This window comes from Mus musculus, chromosome 6 (genome assembly GCF_000001635.26).
Source record: "Mus musculus strain C57BL/6J chromosome 6, GRCm38.p6 C57BL/6J".
In the NCBI taxonomy this organism is placed as follows: domain Eukaryota; kingdom Metazoa; phylum Chordata; class Mammalia; order Rodentia; family Muridae; genus Mus; species Mus musculus.
The window spans coordinates 43379015-43399025 of NC_000072.6; the positions used below are offsets into that span (position 1 = coordinate 43379015).

The window sequence follows — 20011 nt, forward strand, 5'->3', positions numbered from 1 at the left end:
GATACATAGTGAGATTCTGTGTGGACAACACAACATGAGCCAGGTAGTTGTGGCACACATCTTTAATCCTAGTACTTGCAAGGCAAAGGCAGGCAGATCTCTAAGTTCAAGAACATCCTGGTTTACAAAGCAAGTTCCAGGACAGCCAAGAGAATTTCTCAGCTACACAGAGAAATCACGTCTTGAGAAACTACATGCACAACGAAAGCAAACGAAACCAAACCAAGCCAAACCAACACCTTCCCGTCCAAAGTTCTCAGATGTAGTTCAGTCAGAGCTAGAGTGCTTAGGTGAGCAAGCAAGCAAGCAAGCAAGCAAGCAAGCAAGCAAGCAAGCAAGCAAGCAACAAACAACAGCAAAAAAATAAGGTAGGCATACATTTGACAGATATGCAGGAACCAAAAGGTAAAAATGGTATAATTAAAAACTCTCTCAAGAGAAGGAAAAGAATCGTCAGGGTTCAATATTGTTAGATCACTGGGTTTGTATTATCCGACCTCACAGCTTACAAAGCTATTGTACCTCAGACACGTAGTACAGGTAGAGATAGGCATTGAGAACAGTGAATCAAAGTAGGAAATTCAGAAACAGACACAGACATAAGTGGATGACTGATTTCAACTGAGGCTGTTAAAAATACATTGGTTAGTCAGATGAAAAAATTACACATTTCAACCTTTGAATGCATTATTCATACAGTCCAAATAGAAATATACCATCGACTTAAGTTTAGTAGTAAAACCTGTGAAACGTCAGGAACGTAAGAAAATAAAAGACGTCTTGGGTTAGATAAACATTCCTAAATCAGACAAAGAAAATGAAATAGGACAACACCAAGTTTGCTCCTTAAAAGAAAAAAAATTAAGCACATGAAAAGAGTCACAGACTGGGAAGTGTAAGGAATCCTTTTTTCTAAGAAGGGCCTAGATGCAGAATATAGAAAGTAGAACTCATTAATAAGAAAGCACACGATTCAATAAAAACTGGGTAAAACATTTGGACCATGCTTTTCAACAGGAGAATGACTGAGTTTTCCAATTACACAGTTTTATCACTGTAACTGAGAATCCTGTGTGGAAATAGTAGCTGTTCTTCTACTGGCACGTGCCAGACAGATATAGAATGACATCCAACGATATCCCAAGACTTTGGAAGAGGTCCCATGGAAAAATGCCCTGGAGAAGAACTACTGGTTTGGTTAGGGCTTTCCTAGACAAGACATACAGGTGGCAAGTATGTAACCTGTAACAATCAACTACAATCTATTAAATGTAAGAGGCAGATAAAACTATGTAATATATAAAAATATCAATATGATAAAGATATTTATAATGTTCTTTAGTGTTGGAGAAGCCTTCAAATCTGAAAATGTGTTCGAGGTGTTTTGTTTTTGTGGGTTTTTTTTTTTTTATAGTATACTGATATTGATATTCCTCTTTCCCCCAATCTTCACTAGCCAAACCATCAGCTAAGAAATGAATGAAAAAAGAAAATAAAATGTGGTACATAATGCAATGGGATCTTATTCAGCTATAAAGATGAAATCCTGATATCTACTAAGGTAGATGATTCAGAAATACAGAGATTAAGTGTTCTGTCTTATGTGGTCTCGCTCTATTCCTTCTTCTCCACTTCATCTTCTCTTTCTTTCTACACACAATGCCCCCCCCCCCAATATTTGCACCTACATGAAAGTACATATGAAAGTTAAATGGGAACTTTGAGAGGAAGAGTAATAAAGGAGATGAAGTGGGAATAAGAGAGGGTAATGGAAATAATGTGTGTAAATGCAGGAGAAATTAACTGGAGGAAGATGGAAGGGAGGGGGAATAGGAACTAGAACAACATTTATGAATGACAAATGCCACACCAAAACTTTCTAGGAGTCTAAAAATTTAATTCAAAATTATAAAACTGTGCATATTATCAGCACACTGTATGGAACTAGTTAAAATAGCTCTCCATAATCCAATTCTTTGTGCACAGTAAATCAGTTAGAGTTGTACATATAGGTAATATTTGTAATGATACAGGAAAATATTTTTAAGTAGAAAAAGTAACTGTGGAAGAACATTCATTACTGTCACTTTTTGGCTAAAAATACACATATAGAGAAATACAAAAAGACAGAAAATATTTTAAAGAGGTAAATACTGTAATTTTAGGAACAGTTATCCATAAAAGTTTGACTGTAATGAGATTTCAACGTTTTTCTATTTTAGTTTCTTTATTTTATTTAAGGGTAGTTAGAAAGTAATAGAATAGTATAGATGCTTCTTTAGGCAACAATTTATAGAATTTCCTTCTGACATAGCAACTCTGAAGTACTTACTGATGTGAATTAAAGCAGAGTTATTTACCTCCGACAGCTACTATTCCTTCTAAGAAGGAACTACAATGACACAAGAGATACAGTTCCTATACTTTTACTTGAATACATTATTTTAAATATTAGTCTATATGTTGAGAAAAGGTCTTATTTCATATAAACACTCATCAATTCATTTATTTTCTTGACATGATAAACATGTTTTAATGATGTGCAAAAACATTCTGGAAGGATTCTTTTCAAAATCCTCCAAGCATTACCAAAACTCGGTTAGAATGACACATGAAATATAACCAAAACCTGGAGCAACATTTCTCCCTTTGTATCGTAAAACAGATAACACTAGTTTACACAAACACAGTATAGGAAGCAAATGAGAAATTTTCATGATGTTGCTTGATAAATGGTACCACTGCCAACCTCAACAGATTTCTAAGGCATCTTAAAATGGTAATTTGTTTGGCTCTTTCAAAACAAATAGTTCTATTTATGCAAAGGCACAGAGTCAGTATGTGGGAAAAAGTTTGCTTGCTTTCTCTCTGTTACAGAGTGCCAACCATACCAAGCTATTTCTCTTTAACATCCAAGGTCAGGGTCACTCCAGCATCCATGTCTGTAATTTACTACCCAGATTGCTTTCGGTTTGATCTATTTAAATGAATTCAAGAGACTTGCTTGGGACCTCTAATCTCCCAGTTGATTTTGTTAATTTACTAGTAAATGTCCTACAGAACATGTAAACTCAGTTTGAATGTCAGGTTTCTCAATGGGTAGTCTTCCTGGGAAGCTTACCACAGAGTGTACATTCCACCAAAGAACAGCCCACTTTAGATGGCAATGAAAAAAACATGTCTCCAAGATATCTGACATTTTGCAGTTGGTAGCAATTGGAGGGATTAGTTCTTTACCAATCATCCATTACAGGCCCCCTTCATTTAAAAGAAACAAGACTTTAGAGCTGTTGAAAATTTGGCTCCTATGCAGGAAATTATTTTGATGGTTTGAATGAGAAGGCACCATAGGCTCATAATTTGAATGCTTGGTCCTTAGTTGGCGGAGCTATTTTGGGACAGTATAGGAGGTGTGGCCTACTGGAAGGGTGTGGGCTTTGAGGTCAAGAAAGCTCATACCAGGCATACTTTCTGCCTGAACTTGTGAGTCAGAATGCAAGCTTTGAACATCCATGCCTGCCTGCCTGCCACCTCGCTTCCTGCCATGATGGTCGTGGATCAGCACCTGAAACAGTAAGTGAACTTCTAGTTAAATGCTTTCTTTTATACCTTGTCTTGGTCACTCCACAGCAACAGAAGAGTAACAAAGACAAATATTTTCTATATTTTATTATCATACAAATACAATTTTAGTCAGATGGAAAATAAGAAAAACCACCCATAATCTTTGTACTTAAATTAAATATATTTTCCTATACTCATTTTTCGTGCATATAATTAATTTTTTTGTATATTCAGCCACAACAATATATTTTTATATCTGAATTTTAGGTCCATTTTTCAAATTTTTAAAAACATATCACTGAGAGGCATTTTTCTTCGATGTGGTGATGTGACCTTTTAAGAGGATGTAGCTGGAGAGTGTTTTTTTTAACACTTCTTTCCTGAGTCTGTTAGCAAGTGACTGAGTCAAACTTTCAGGTAAGTTTCTACTCTATGGTGAGACATTCCTGTTGAAGTGCTTGTATCTTCAAAGCTAGTCAGACAACTGAAAATTACTATTGCCATTCACTAACCTCTAAGAGGACTATGCTGTTTGCCTTCCAGTACCCCCGTCCCCCCAGAGCTCCTTGGAACTATACCACCAATTAAAGAAAACACATGGTGGAACTTGTGACTCTAGCTATATATGTAGCAGAGGATAGCCTAGTCAGGTCATCAGTGGGAGGAGAGGCCCTTGGTCCTGTGAAGGCTCTATGCCCCAGTATAGGGGACTGCCACAACCAGGAATGGGAGTAGGAGATTTTCAGAGGGTAAACTAGGAAAAAAGATAACATTTGAAATATAAATAAAGAAAATATCTAATTAAAAAATCTTTAAAAAAAGAAAAAAAGAAATAAGGAGCCACAACTGGGAACCAAACAATAAAATCTAGAATTAGGGAGACTTCCCTATATCCCCACTGTTTATTAAAATATAATGTTCAAAAAATAAAAAAAATCATGCACACATAAAAAAATTAAAATGTCTAATTCTGTTTTCTTTGATTTCCTCTTTTCTACTTCCTGTTGCCCAGACTGCTGATTTCTCTCTTTTCCTAGGTGCAGATTTTTTCCCCATAGAATGTATAATGCAAAGCAGAGTGACTCCTAAAGTAAGCTGTAGTGGGTAAGTAAGGAGCTGTTACAGATGTAGAACTCTAATGAAGACCCTGACAGCTGATGTGGTGGTATATGGGAACTCCCTATTTTCTGTGTTCTTCTGTTTAAGTTTACAATCAACATATTGATAATTTCTTCTTCTTTTTAAAAGTAGCTAGTTCTTTTTTAATTGATTTGTGAGTCTGTAATTTTGTAATTCTCTTTGTATCTTTATTTAGTTGAGAGTCTATGTTTACTGTCATACTCTGTATTTATTTTCTTGAGTTAAATTTTTATTCAGAAATGCACTGGGAAGATTGCTCAATTGGTACAGTGTCCAATATGCAAGACTTATGATATGAGTTTAAGTTCAAGCATTCACATAAAAAGCCAGCCCCAGTTGCCCAAGTATTCTGTAACCAGGGGTTGGGGAAGAAAAGACAGAAAGAGTTAGCTGGCCTAGCTGAGTAGGTGAGTTTTAGGCCAAAATGAGAGACCCTGTCTCAAAAACAAGGCGAACGACTTCTAAAGAAACCTACAGCTGACATTTGACCTCCACACATACAGACACATATCTGTATTTGTGTTCATAACAACACAAGTCCACGAACACAGGAGCCTGCTCTCCCTCTCTCTCCCTCTTTCCCCCTCTCCCCCCTCCCCCTCTCTCCCTTTCCCCCTCTCTTCTTCTCCCTCCTTCTCTCCCCCTCTCCCCCCTCCCCCTCCCTCTCTCCCTCCCTCTCTCTCCCTCCCCCTCTCCCTCCCCCTCTCTCAGGGGTCAGGCGGGAATGAAGCACAGCTCAATGTGGGTGAACCACACTCTCTAGCAACTGTCTCTCAATGTAAACACCCACTTACACAACTACAACCCTATTTAGCATAAATCCCTCGTTTCCTGGATAAAGTTTCTTATGAACCAAGCACTACATGCTGAAGATCACAACAAGCAGTTTTATTCACGTGTTTCTATTATGGAGCCTTCCAGTATCACTTCTCTTTTAGCAGATCTCATGTGGACTTTACAGAGATGTTTTTATCCAAACATGTATTTTAAAGTTAGTTTTGTTTTATACATATAGTTGTTTCAGTTATTTTTTGTTTGAAAATATACAATACACTCTTTTACACACAAAATACGTTGATCACAATCTAGACTGAAACCTCCTAAATAGTCCTATATTTATTAGTTTCCTAATCCCTTTTAATTCCCAGAGCTGTGCATACGGACTGGCTTCCTGACTTGAGTGGAAATGTCAAGATGAGTTAACATCTCGTAGTAGCTAGCACTGACGAATCAGTCAGATGTCAGTGGTCATAAGTCTGGGGCAGGAGTCTTCCTGGCTCCAAAGAAGCACAAAACCTCAGTTGCTGCATCCCTCAGCAATGTGCACCTGTTGTTTCTGGACATGGCACAGACTAATTGGATAAACACATTTCTGGTCAATAAGAAATGAACACTGTCCCTTCCTCTTCAGCCATTACCACCAATCAATCCAGAGGTTGTTCCAATTTGGAATGGGATTTTAACTGCCCCATTTGCTTTTCTTAGATCAATGTGATGCCTGCAAACAGCAATAAAGGAATAATTCAAAGAAGTTTAACATTCAAATGAACACAGACAATGCAGGAGCCCAAAATAGAACTGCATCCAGTGTTAGATTTTCAACTCCTTCATCTTTCATCTTCAGTTCTTACTATCTTCCTTTCCAAAGCCTTGTGAGGCTGTGATTGTGTTGACAGTCATATTTCAATGAACAAGGCCATTAAAGCATCTTTCAATTAACAAGGCTAAAGTCACTATACCTTTATTCCTAGGGCATGTTTGCCTATATAGGTTTTATTTTAACAACTGGTGTCTGTTGATATCTTTCTGCCCACAGTGAACAGGAGTTTTTTATTAAGTATTCTGAATGTGCCATGACAAGTAAATGCAAGTAGGTTGTTTAAAAGTACTAAAGTAGAAAAGAGCTACATAGTTTCAAGGCAGGTGTACTTAGAAGCCATTTCATGAAGTGATATACTACGATTTAGGATTCCAGAGGACTAAGCAGTCAACAACGGGTAAAAATCACAGCACTACAGGAGACAGCAGTGCAAATGTATTTGGAAGAGAAAAGGGAGAGGGGGTAAATAGTTGGGATAATCTCTTGTGCCTTATGTAATGGTTGACTGTATTATTCAAATGCTGGTTTCGGTACTGTGAAAGCTGAGTCCAGGACCCTTGGTATTCTTAATTTTATGAAGTATCATCTCTCTTGGTGTTCTGTAAACATCTCGATCATGTTCTGATTTGATCAATAAAGTGCTGAATGGCCTATAGCAAAGCAAGAGAGGATAGGTGGGACAAAACGGCAGAGAAAGAAACTCTGGAAAATACAGGAGACTTATCAGCCAGACTTGGAGGAAGAAACAGGTGTCCATACTGGGAGACCTCCCCGTAGAGGGGAGGTAACAAGCCGTGTGGCAGAAGAAAAGCTAGAATAAATGGGTTAATTTAAGTCAACAAGCTAGTTGGAAACAAGCTTAAGCTGTAAGGCCTAGGCATCATAAAAAATACTAACTGTCTCATTATTGGGCAGTTCGTGGATTTGAGACAGTCCAGTAGAAAAAAATGAATGAATGAATGAATGAATGAGGAACAACCTAGGGTACAGGCTCGATCCCTCATCTCTTTGTGTGGAGAGTGAACTCTGAAAGGTCATGGGACTTTGTTTAGTGATGATCATCATTAACAGTTCTCAAGATGATATGCTAATTTGTTGAAAAGAGATCAAACTAGTGTCGTTGTTTTCTGAAGTTCTAGGTGAAGTGATATATAATTCTGTACTAAGTAACTACAATAATACGACAAAACAAAGCTAGAAACAAAACCCTAACAGTGTGAGAAACAGAAAAATCATTGGTAGCAGCCGAGTAAAACAGAAAACAGAGAAGTCCACAATTTCCTTACTCTCCTTTTAAATGTCTTTATCAACGCCAAGCAGAGGAGAATACAGAATTGCTCTTTATTTCTGGACCCTGATTAGGGTGTCAATTTTACTGGGAAAACTTTCAAATAAATTTCTTAAAGGAGCTGAGCAGGATGGGGCAGAGGCAAGGGCTCTGTGCAGGTGAGTGGACAGCTGAGAAGGAGTGAAGCAGTGTAGCCTCGGAATCTTTATTCATCTTCCCAGGATGAAATCAACCTTGCCACACACAGGTTCAGAGCCCAAGTACCCAAGGACCTGGATACATATGTGGACACTGATGACCAGTTCTGTCTGCTTTATAACTCTTGCATTCTGACAAACTGGCATCTTGATTCAAGGAAGAAGAGATTCGTAACTATTGCCTTCTCTTCATATTCAAATGATAAGAGAGGGGCACGAAGCTATTTAGAATGCCCAAACTGGCTTCAGACAAAGAGTCACGTCTCTAAGTAATGAATGGTTGATTTAAAGTGCCCACTTGGTTCATTAGGTCTGTTGTTTCGAATGGATCAATTTCATCTTATCCTTTGTTTGAAAAACTATGAATTTAAAGGGTAGATTTGGACATAAATGGCCCAAGGAAAACAATGAAAGATGTGACCAGTAGGAAAATTACTTTTTTTTTTTTTCAGGGAGGCACATCTATGAAAGAAAGCTCTAGATAAAGATATGTGTGTATGAATTGCTAGTGCCTTCTGGGGGATTCCTTTAGACACAGCTGATAAGGGTGCCTATCAAGTCCAGGGATACTGAAGGGAAGCACTTCCAGCTGGCGCCCCTGAGCAGAGGCCACTTAGGAACTGAGGAGCAACAGTGGGGGAGGAGTCAGTCTTCTAGACTCAACTCACCCATTGGCTGAGTCCAGTGCACATTCCTCTGTGAAAGAAACCAGCCCTGCATCTGAGCTACTGCTCTTCTGGGCCTGCTTCCAGTGGAATGAATTCTGGTGGATATGCTCCCAGGGAAGGCATCTTTGAGGAAGTAATTATATGTGTAATGAAAAGAGACTTAAAGAGTGTTACAGGAGCCTAGGGGCCAGGATATTGCCTATCCATTGTCTTTTTGTCTCTGTTCTGATTTTCTAATTAAATGGTGAAAATCACATCTGCAGAATTCATTATCTTTGGCTCAGTAGTTTTTCTTCTGAGCATATATTTTTAAAAGAAAGTCACATTCAGAGATCAAACACTATGCATGTATGTGTTGGTTACACCAAAAGCATATCACTGTCCAAGAGAAACAAACATGTGAGCTCATACTCCAATGAATATTACTCAAGGACCACACATCTTCATGAACACCGTCTACCAGCATATGGTTATATCTGTCTTAAGTCCAAAGATAGTATGCTAGTGTGTACACAACATTGGTATGCACATTGGAAGTATGAGAGGAAATAACATAAAAATTGCACAACAATGACATTATATTGTATTTCTGACCACAGAATTTCCCTCATTTTTTCTTTTCTTTTCTTTTTTTAAAGATTTATTTTATTTATATGAGTACACTGTAGCTGTTTTCAGACACACCAAAGAGGGCACCAGATCCCATTACAGGTGGTTGTGAGCCACCATGTGGTTGCTGGGAATTGAACTCAGGACCTCTGGAAGAGCAGTTAGTGCTCTTAATTGCTGAGCCATCTCTCCAGCCCTCCCTCATTTTTTCTTGCTGTCTCAAATTTTCTCTAGTGATCATGTACTAGCTATCACAAACATACCTGCATGTTAATGCATGCACACACACACACACAAACACTAGCAGCAGCAGCAACAACAACCAAAAACACCCCCCAAAATCAAAAGCTAATTAAAAAAAAAAAAAAAACCTTTACAATTTTCTCTCAGGCTGGGATGCTTGATCAGGATGAAATGAAATAAGGACCCTGATTGAATTCAAAAGATCAATAACATTTCATAGTTATAAAGATACTGTACATATAATATTTCACTGGAAATCAAGAGTTTTAGTTCAGTGTAAGTTCAGTGAAACTATTTATTATGTGGCTTGTTGAAGTCCCTAATCTAGAGTTGAATTCCATACAACTGTAGTATTCTAAAAAGAAAAGCAGCAAACTACATATATGTGGACTGTCCAGTCTTGTTTAGAGTACCTTGCCTAGCTCTTAGCTAGACATTTGAAGATTGTCATTGACCTGTGGCTCCTACACAGAACACTGTGATGGAGTAAGGGAAGCTGGTGGAAGGGGAAAACCCAGCAAAGCTCATTGTACAAATGTATGAAATGGTCAAAGAATAAAAAAATGATGAAAATAAAAGGAATTCACAATAAAGCCATGATACTGATCTCTAGCATGTAGCTTATGGTAGAAACATTAGACTCAGATCCAACCGTTTCAGGAATACAATAAAATCAAATGTAGAAAAACATCCTGCAGAGTTCAGGAGACAGGAAGGGTGGGTGTTTTGTCCTGCTGATACTGTCTTTTCCCACAATCTTTTTGGGCATGCAATCACTACTTACCTATTAAGGAATACTTGGATTTATTCTATAACACTAAATATTTTTAAATTGCTGTCTTACAACCAATACAAATATAACAAAACTTTTGTAAATAGTACCTTATTCATCTCTACATTTTTGCCATTTGATCTTTGACTATGTGCAATGCTGGCCACACACATAATAAAAGTACTATGAATATGTTATCTTTTATTTAATTTTATATTTCCGTACTTTATATTATTGCTTCCGTTCTAATTGTTTGTGGTTAAGTTATTTGTGGGTGGTTTTGTTTTGTTTTGTTTTTTGTCTATTTGGGTGCTTTATTTGGATACCACCAGACTCTTTATGGAACAAAGAAGACCACGGTGTCGGAGAGTCTCACACCGGTGAATCAGGTCACAAAATGTAACCACAGAAGGAGGGGTTACTATATTGGAAGCCCTCACTCCAGGCCCACATCTGCTTTGTCTCACTGCCTCTTCCCACGCTCCTAAGCACTAGGACAGCCACGGCACATACAAGTCAGTTTTTTAACACTCTGAGTTCAACATCATATTTCATTCTGATCCTCTCAGGTGACCTGCAAAGCAGAAACAGTGGGAATGAGGTGGTCCTCACAGATAGTATTATGCACTTTGGATGCAAGAGGAAATGGCAGTGTTAGGTAATGGCCATGAAACTTCTGTCACACCACCGGCATGTCAGAAGCTTAAGGAAATTTCCTTTTTATGCTTCAGTTTGTTTCCAACTCTAACACATACATTGTTTCTGTTCTTAAATATAAAAATATTTTATGTGGATGAGTGGTTTTCCTGTATGTATTTCTACATACCATGTATATGAAGTATCTGAAAAGGTCAGAAGGTGGCAGTGGATCACTTGCAACTCGAGCCACCATTGGCTGTGAGCTGCCCCGTGGGGGTGGGAAACAAATTCAGGTCCTCTGTGTACAGTAATCGTTCTTACTACTGAGCAATCTCTCCAGCCCTGTTATTTATGTATTTTAATCAGAACATCAAATAGTCAGTTTACAGAACCAAGGAACATGGTGCCCAAATCCTCATGTATACACGTATAACTTTATGAGACACCTAGAAACCAAATCAATTGCAGTGCATTGGACAGTCCAGTGCATCAGCTACAACCTTTATAGGAAATATATACTACTATAGTTTTAAAATATGAGTCTTCGCCCAAAGGCAAGGCTCCTTATATACCACTTGGTGGCCTTCCCTTAGAGATCCGATTTCTTGAGACAGCAGTTACCAGTCCTGAAGTACTATTGTCAAGCTTCTTTAATTTACCATTGAATGAAAAGAAGGAAAATAAAAAGGAGGGCATGACTACTTCTAAAGGATGGAGAGGGTTTATTATAGACACTTGAGAGCCTAAGAGGCAGAGATGCCTGGACGAGTCCAGACTTGACCTTGCCAGCACACGGTGCAGGCAGGTCATGTGCAGACAGGAAGGAGAGAGGGAAGAGGCAGAGAGGAGAATCAGGAGCAGCAGCCAAGAGGGCAAGAAGCCCAAAAGGCCAAAAAGGACTGGTACAGTCAAAATGGTTCTGCTATATAGGGGGAGTAAGAACAGCTGGGGTAGGTGCAAGCCCAGCCCAGTCTCTGGGCTAGAGAAGTTTAGGGTAGGGGGCTGAATATGCCAGCTAGAAGGAGCCTGTAACAGATAGGGAACTGAGAGATGCTGGTGGCCAGAGTTTATATTGATATGTTAATAGACATCTCAGCCACTTGTCCCTGGTTTGAGACTTAAAAACCATGCTACAGAATTCTTCTAGTTTTTGTTGTGTGTTTATTTGGTTGTTTTAAATCTTTTTTTTTTCATATTTATTTATTTATTTTATGCATATGAGTACACTGTAGATGGTTGTGAGAAGTCATGTGCTTGCTGGGAATTGAACTCAGGACTTCTGCTTGCTTCGGCCCCACTCCAGCCCAAAGATTTATTATTATATGTAAATACACTGTAGCTGTCTTTAGATACCCCAGAAGAGGGTGTCAGATTTCATTATTGATGGTTGTGAGGCACCCTGAGGTTTCTGAGATTTGAACTCAGGACCTTGGAAGAGCAATCGGTGCTCTAACCAGCTGAGCCATCTCTCCAGCCCTGTTTTAAGCTATAATTACCAATTGTCTGACCTAGAAAGTGAAAGGGAAAAAAACCCAAACAAACAAAAAACAAAACCAAAAACCAAACCAAACCAACCAACAAAACCCCCAACCAACTGAGGAAAGAGGCCAGAGTTGTCTGTGCGTACAGCCCCACCCACTCAAGAAACTTAGTAGGCACCCCACTTTTTATCTGATCCTAATTCATGTCTTAGCAGTTCCATTTCTGGCTGGCCCCAGGCTGTTTCCAAGGGTGCAGAGTGAAGCACTGAAAGCCATCATCAATCATTCATCAGTTACAATTACCATTTGCATCCATTTATCTAATCACAGCCTGCAGAAACTACCACCAACTAACAGTTCAAAATCAGTTTAACACAGACACATCAGGGTGATTATGATACTCTAGCATTATCTAATACACATGGCTGCCCTGCTCATGTTTCATTTAAATGAACAATGCATGTTCTGTCTTCGTCACATCACATATACTGTGGGAAAAGAGAGCAAAATATTCTACAGTAATGGGGTTGTCTGGGTCATCATGTGCAGGCTTCTTCAAACCATCAAAGGCAGAAATTCATTGAGCTTCTAATTCCCAGAACTGTAGTTTAATGGATATTCTCTCTTTCTCCCTTCCTTTCCTTCCATTCTCCCTTCCCTCCTCTCATCTCCTCTGGCTCTCCCTTTCTTGCTTGCTAATAACAGAAACTGAATCCCTATGCAAAGCTGTTAGCATGGCTACTCTAGGTATATCTCCCCAGCTATGTTTTTTACTTGTTTGTTGCTTTCCTTTCTTCATAGATTCTACATCTGGTTCTTTTCATATTTAGAAATGACATTGATTGTTCTGTATATTTTTATATTTTATTATTTTTGTATTTCATACATTGTATTTATCCTCCTCCCCACATGTCTTTCCAGATCCACTCAATTTGGTGTCCTTGTGCTGGATAATTTTATGTCAACTGGACACAAGCGACAATCATCTAAGAGGAGGAAACCTCAGTTAAGAAAATGCCTTCATAAGACTGGCTTGTGGGCAAATATGTAAGGCGTCTTTTCAATTAGTGATTGATGGAAGAAGGCTCAGCCCATAGTGGGTGGTTTCATGCCTGGGCTGGTGGCCTTGAGTTCTATAAGAAAGTGGGCTGAGCAAGCCATCAGGAGCAAGACAGTAGGCATCACCCATCCATCGTCTCTGCATCAGCTCCTCTCTCAAGCTGCTGGTCTTGTTTGAGTCCCTGTCTTGATTCTCTTCAATAATAGGCTGCAATGTGGAAGTGTGAGTCAAATAAACCCTTTCCTTCCCAACTTGCTTTTTAGTCGTGGTTGTTTTTTATCACAGCAACAGAAAGCCTAATTCAGACAGTACTCATATTTTATTTTAACCCATTGGGCCCATTAGTGCTGCCTGTGTGCCCTAGCTGTGTGGTCATCTACTGAAACATGTTAGAGCTACAAGGGACCATACTCTTAAAGAAATCTAACTCTCTTTGTTCTGGGAGTCATTAACTATGAATAGCTTTTCAGCCAGTGGGCCAGCAGTGGGAATTTGTTTTATGCTCACTTCCTGTCCTCCATGCTAGGGTGTTGTATGTTTAAGTGTGTGCAGGTTCTGTACATGCTGCCACAGCCACTATGAATTCCTATGTACAACTGCCCTGCTGTGGTCAGAAAACACAGTTTCCTTGGGTCATTCATCACAACTGCCTCTTATATACTTTCTGTCCACATCTATCACAATAATGCCTGAGTCTTAGGAGGTGGTGATGGTGTAATAGATTTCCCATTTAGAACTGAACACACCACACTCTCCTATTCTTTGCATCTTGACCAGCTGTGCATCTCTGTGTTAGTAGCTATTTGTTGGAAAAAGAAGTTTCTTTGAGTTTTGAGAGATGGAACTCATACCAGGTACAGTTTTGGGGGCCACAGACTTGTGGCTCAATAGGACACAGGCTCTAGGGAGAACCTATTACTAGAACTCTGGACATAGCATTAAACAGAATACAAATGACTTTTTATTATACCCACAAATTAATGCAGCTCTCAAACCTCATACACATTCATTTATAACTGTCACTTATTGAGGATTATAACATTACCAACAGGAGGCTAAAAACCTCCCATTTTGCTACAATTTGGGAGTGCCTGATGCATGCCCATTCACAGATATGCATATGTACACATGTGCACGCACATGAAGCTTCACACCTCACTGGCCACACTGGTTTGATTTCTGTTTACCTCCCACTAAGTATTTAACCTGCTCATTTGCTTTCTATTCTATGGAATAGGGGGGTGACTAGCTGCCAGGTTATACTGGAACAAATACATTTCTTTTGTACTTCAGGTAAAATAAATGGTTGCAGTTTGTATCTCTGTAGACAAAATCCTCAAGCAACTGCAAACTTGGAAAAGACTGCAAAATGCTATTTGCAGTTTTCTATTTGCTAGCTTGTTCGGTCCTACACTTGGACCTGGTCTTCCCTATGCTGAAACTTCTGCACTCCTAAGGATTGTCACATAGAAATAGCACCAAGATGGCCATTGCTTGGATGCCTGCTAGGGTTGTCCTTAACCTGATAGTGTAGTAATTAGGTTCCAAGATGTTTCAAGGAAAAGGTGAAGGTGGACTGCAATGAGCTCACATGTTTATTTCTGACATACCCTGGCAGGGACCCTCACTTCCCCTTTCTTGTATTCAACTATTGATATGGTCCTGCTCAACTCAAATCTAAACCATGAAGTCCTCTCAAACCATGGTGATTTCCTATATACATACTTCAGGCTGGGAATTTCCTTGAATATATTGGTCTTCCTCCTCACTTATATAAAGAACCTTTCTTTTCCCACAGGACTTTCACGCTCTTCATATGAAACACACACACAAACATTGTGACTGCTTATCCAACAAGCACCACAGAAACATATTTCTTGACTTGGATTTCAAAATGTTCCTTGTTTGAAAGGAAAATTAATCCTGATGGTTTGAACGTTTGCCAAGTGGATTTTCTTACATGGTTGGAAACTCACACAATAACCATTAATAAACAGGCCATTTGCAAAGAACTCCAATGTCTATGTGCAAGGTCTAACATGATTAGAATTTGAGATTGTATAATTTAAAATTGTTTTTGTAAACATTATATTTATAGGTTGTCAAATGCATTTACCATAGATATATTATGAAACTAGACTCCATTTAAAGATATTTTACAGCAATGGATATGGGTTAATACTTTCAACTACAGTTAAGTATTATATCTAAAGGAATAATGAGATTTATGAAATATCAATTCTATAAATACATCTAACTATATATGTATATAACTATATAACTATATATATATAACTATATATATATGTATATATATATATGTATACATATATAACTCTTGGAGGTAATATGCAAAATGAAGTATGCTGAAAAAATTAAAAACTGTTCTTTTTCACACATTTGTGAATGTGACATCTAAGTTACTTATTTATGAGGATTTCCTAATACATTATTAAGCATGCTGCAAGATATTTTGGAAAAGTAATGAAGGCTTAGTAATGCAAAATATTTCTCTAGCCTTTGCACTCTAAGAAACAAATGAGGCAAGGCTTTCTTTTCAGTTGATGACTTCAGCGCTTCTTCTCCATCACCTCATTTATCACTTTATTCTGTGCATAAAGTCGTCTGCACTGTTATAAACTGGTCCCAGCTCCTCTACTAGATGCTAAGCTCTCTGGAGGTGGGTCAGGGAATTAGCATCCTTTGTACAGCCCAAAAGCAGAATTCCCATTGTATAATATGCGGATATGATGAATAAGTAAAAGAGTTTACCAAAGAGAGATGGAGGAGGATGAGGAACAAGAATGTGAATGACAACCCGGTTGCCACCTGCTCAAGCCACCATGCTAGCTCAGCACTTAATCCATAAGATTGCATCATCTGTACAACTAGCTTTATTCAAAAACATTCATCCATTGCGTTTAACAGTTTCTTGCTCTGAGGTACTTTTCTCTCCAAGTCGTCAGAGAAACTCATTAACATAGAAGAACATTAAATATACATGATAGAATGAGTTCTGAATTGTTGGAGTTGTAAGTGATAAGGGTTCTTTTTAAGAACTGTGAAGTTACTCTAAAAGGGGAGAGCACAGTAATAGACTGGGTCACAGTCTGACTTTATTTGAAGTAACCAGGAAGTCAAATACTATGCCTCAAAAGGGTTATCAAAGAAAAGTCTTGGAAAAGTAGGCAATCAAATTAATACAGAATAAAATATAACGCAATACTCATTTCCTTAGGAGTCGTTTTAGACATTTAAATATGGAAACACAACATTTATAAGCATATATACATACATAGATGTATACATATATACACATATAAAACTAAGTAACAAGGTATTACTGCATGCACAGGAACTCTAACCATGTACACATCTCAATTCTTTGGAGAAATGCTACTTGAAGAGCACGAGAGCTGGTGTCGACATTATTCAGTGTATTCTGTAGATGGCACTACAGGTCCAGCAATGATCCCCTGCTCCTAAGTCTTGCCTTCACTGTCTAGCTTAGTTAAGCATCATTCTGTACTCTATGAAACCCATGTCTGTTCTGAGAGCAGCAGCAGCTCTCATTTACAACTGCAGGCCACAACTCCAGTCTGCAATGTAATTAAACATTTCCTTAGAATGGATTATGTCCCACAAAGGCTGGGCTGCTAAAATGATTCTATTTATTCTGTGGTATAGCTTTCAGTGTGTTGTTCAGTGTAGTCCGATGCTAGTTTCCAAGGTCAGAAAAAAGTTTCATTGATAGAATGAAAGATAATGAAGCATTACTGTGAGTACTTGAACTCACAGTACCAAATGAACATTTTTTCTGGCATTTAAATTGCACTGTCTGGCCCAGGAAGTTAAGCAACACTCTACAGGGAGGCAAGTTTCATGTGTGCTGAAGGTGACAGACAAGGGGTGAAGATAGAGCTGTTTTACACCAGGCTTGGATGCCAAGGTAGGATGAGACGTGCACGCTGGCCCAAGCACTGAGGAAATACAAAGGTCAACAATACTTCTAGTCTCAAAACCCATATTTTTATGTCATCTTGTATTGATGACTGTTTAGCATTTTTGCAGATGTCACTAATGGCGACATAAGAAGAAGAAAAAAATAGTACAAGTGGATCCACAGAACCAGTGTGTACCTTTCCCCCAATTCTTGACTTTTTATTTTTCTAGCAAATCTCAAGTCAACAAAATATGTGAAGGCTAAGTAGTCATTATTCTTTGTAGGTAAACCATTTATAAACAGTTTGGGGCAAGACTAACAGTTACTCATTATGACCATCAAGGCAAAGGTTATTCAATGAAGGGCATTCTTGGCACAGGTGCACTGCTAAAAGGAAACAAGCCCTACAGTCCTTGCCCTCTATTTGTGCTCTGCTCTGAACAAGATGCTCTGCTGAACTTTTGTAGCTGACAGTCACCCAGACCATGGGAGACAGTTAATTTCTCTTGACCTTTGTCTGAGCCACTTAGGTGAAAAAGCTGACGGGGAAGAGATGAGATGCCCTCTTGCTATCCTCTCCTTAGAGCTCATTGCTTCAAGAAGCCTCTCATGCTCAAGGCCCATGTGGCCCAAGAAGCACAGTGCAGGAATCAAGAGTGGAGGACAATTCAAGGCAGATGCTTCCCATCCAGAAGCAGGGAGATGTCAAGATGAGGAGAAAGCAGAGTGGAACTTTGGACAGAAGGACAAGAAGGCTGTAATGTATCAATTCTGACCCTTAATACCTCAAGCTGACTGCAGAGATTTTACTTTTCAATTACCTGGATGTTGAGATGCCAAAAAGAAGCCAACAGGGACTCAGAGCTCTAAAAAAATCCAGCATATAACAACATGAATAAGAACACTCACAAACAAGTTGTCAGTACAATGCTGTTACTTTTCTCTGTGTCTCAGGTTTGAGTGCACATCTTAACAATGTCTGCAGATGGGGACATTGAACCATTCAACACTCTGACTATAGCATCTTCCTTGCCATATTTCAATTAAGCCATTTCCAATCAACTCTTTTGATTCAATAGCCCTTGAATCCATAGCCAGCAGTTCTGGGGTGAGGGTGTTGTGGTTTGAATAGTAAAGGCTCACATAGACTCATGTGTTTGGATGTGTGGCTAAAGGGAGTGGCTCTAGTAGGAGGTGTGGCCTTATGAAGTAAGTGTAGCCCCTTGGAGGAAATGGGCTGAGGATTAAAGGACTCCTATGCTCAAGTTATACCCAGTGAGGTACACAGTCTCCTGTTGCTGTTGGATCAAGAACTCTCAGCTCTTTCTCCAGCCTGCACTCTGTCATGCTTTTGCCCTGATGATAATTGACTAAATCCACAAAATAGTGTAGGGGGTCCATGATTTGATGAAGAATGATAGCCAGGATTCAAATAGTATGCAAAAGCAAAGAACGTTTTATTCTGTAAAAGTCTTAGCATGCTGGGGTCTACCATCTTCCAACATGGAAGTGACAGAGTGAACTCGAAGGCCCAATTTAAATCACATTAGGGGAATTCCAGGGCAGGGTAGGTGACCTCTCTTTTAATCTGTTGGCTCTATCTCTAGAGACATTCCAGAACTATTGCTGGGACATGGGAGCTGGAAACTGTTGCTGGGGAAGTATGGAAACTGCTGCTAACCCATTGAATTTTCCTCAGGCCAGCTTCTGAGGCCTAGACTTGCCTTGTTACCTTCTTGGAAACAGAGATTAAGGCCTAATATTCTAGACTGCCAATTTGAAGTCTGCCGTGGAGTCACCCTAGCCTGCCTCAATGGTAAGCCAGCCCCAATTAAATATTTTCTTTTATAAAAGTTTTTATGGTCATGATGTCGCTTCACAGCAATGAAACCCTAAGATAGGTGGTGCAACTTCTAACCAAAAAACAATTCCATCGTCTCCCCTGACATGTACAAGAGGTTCTCAATAGACTACCCATGGAAACAAACAACAATGATTTTCCTCAATTTGTGACCCTATAGGCAATATTTATCCTTATGACCTCAAAGATTCTGTTATCCCATGTTGTAACACAATTCTAAATAGTGGGGGTTGAAAATGTATCTGGGTGTACTTACGTTAAAAAAAATAATAATTGTATTCTGCATGTAGAAAGGGAAAAGTTAGCAAATCAAGTTAGCAACCATATCAATTTTACTTTGCAACTTGAAAAAGATCACTTACCAAAGCAATGAATTCACTGGAACAAAACAATTATGATTCTTAAAACAACAAAAGACATCAAAATTGGGGGAGGAAGAAATTAAGGTTTTCTTAGCCCCTCCCTCCCTCCCTCCCTCCCTCCCTCCCTCCCTCCCTTCCTTCTTTTTGTGGTGGGGTTAGATTTATGTCCTAAATGATCACTTCTTTTCTAAAATGAAGAGTCATTTGGTGATATAGTCTGTTTTGTTTTCTAGAAAAGAAGTGAAAGCAATTAAACAAGTTTAATTATTGTAGATGGAAACATAATTGCACCTGCATGTAATCACAGAAACGAGATAATCAACTTGCCCACTTCTTGGCAAGTAGTAATTCAGTGATGGGCACAGGAATCGTCATGTTTACTTGTGTATACTTGTCAGGGCTGAGTTCCTCCCTGGACACTTATCGTTTCGCTTTGTCAAAGTCTACAGAGGAGTTGCATGTGGTATATACCACAGCTGGAGAACTAGGCTGCTATAGAAAATGTGAGTGCCCGTTTCCTTCCCATCTCTGGCTTATAACCGTAAGAGAAGCTCTTTCTCTAATGGAGACATCCACTTCTAGGC

The 20011-nt window shown here is 38.9% G+C and overlaps 1 protein-coding gene and 1 long non-coding RNA gene across 6 annotated transcripts in view; one reads left to right on the top strand and one right to left on the bottom strand.

Moving 5' to 3' along the window:
- Tpk1 (thiamine pyrophosphokinase) overlaps positions 1–20011 on the bottom strand; it is a 328217-nt gene that overhangs the window by 39439 nt on the left and 268767 nt on the right. The gene's annotated exons all lie outside the window — the stretch shown is intronic.
- On the top strand, positions 1352–13517 carry Gm35113. Of its 2 annotated transcripts, XR_377582.3 has the most exons (4): positions 1352–3573; positions 3832–3981; positions 4602–4668; positions 13123–13517. It is a non-coding gene; the product is annotated as a predicted gene, 35113 (long non-coding RNA). The 2 variants fall into 2 exon arrangements; XR_869015.2 differs by lacking the exon at positions 3832–3981.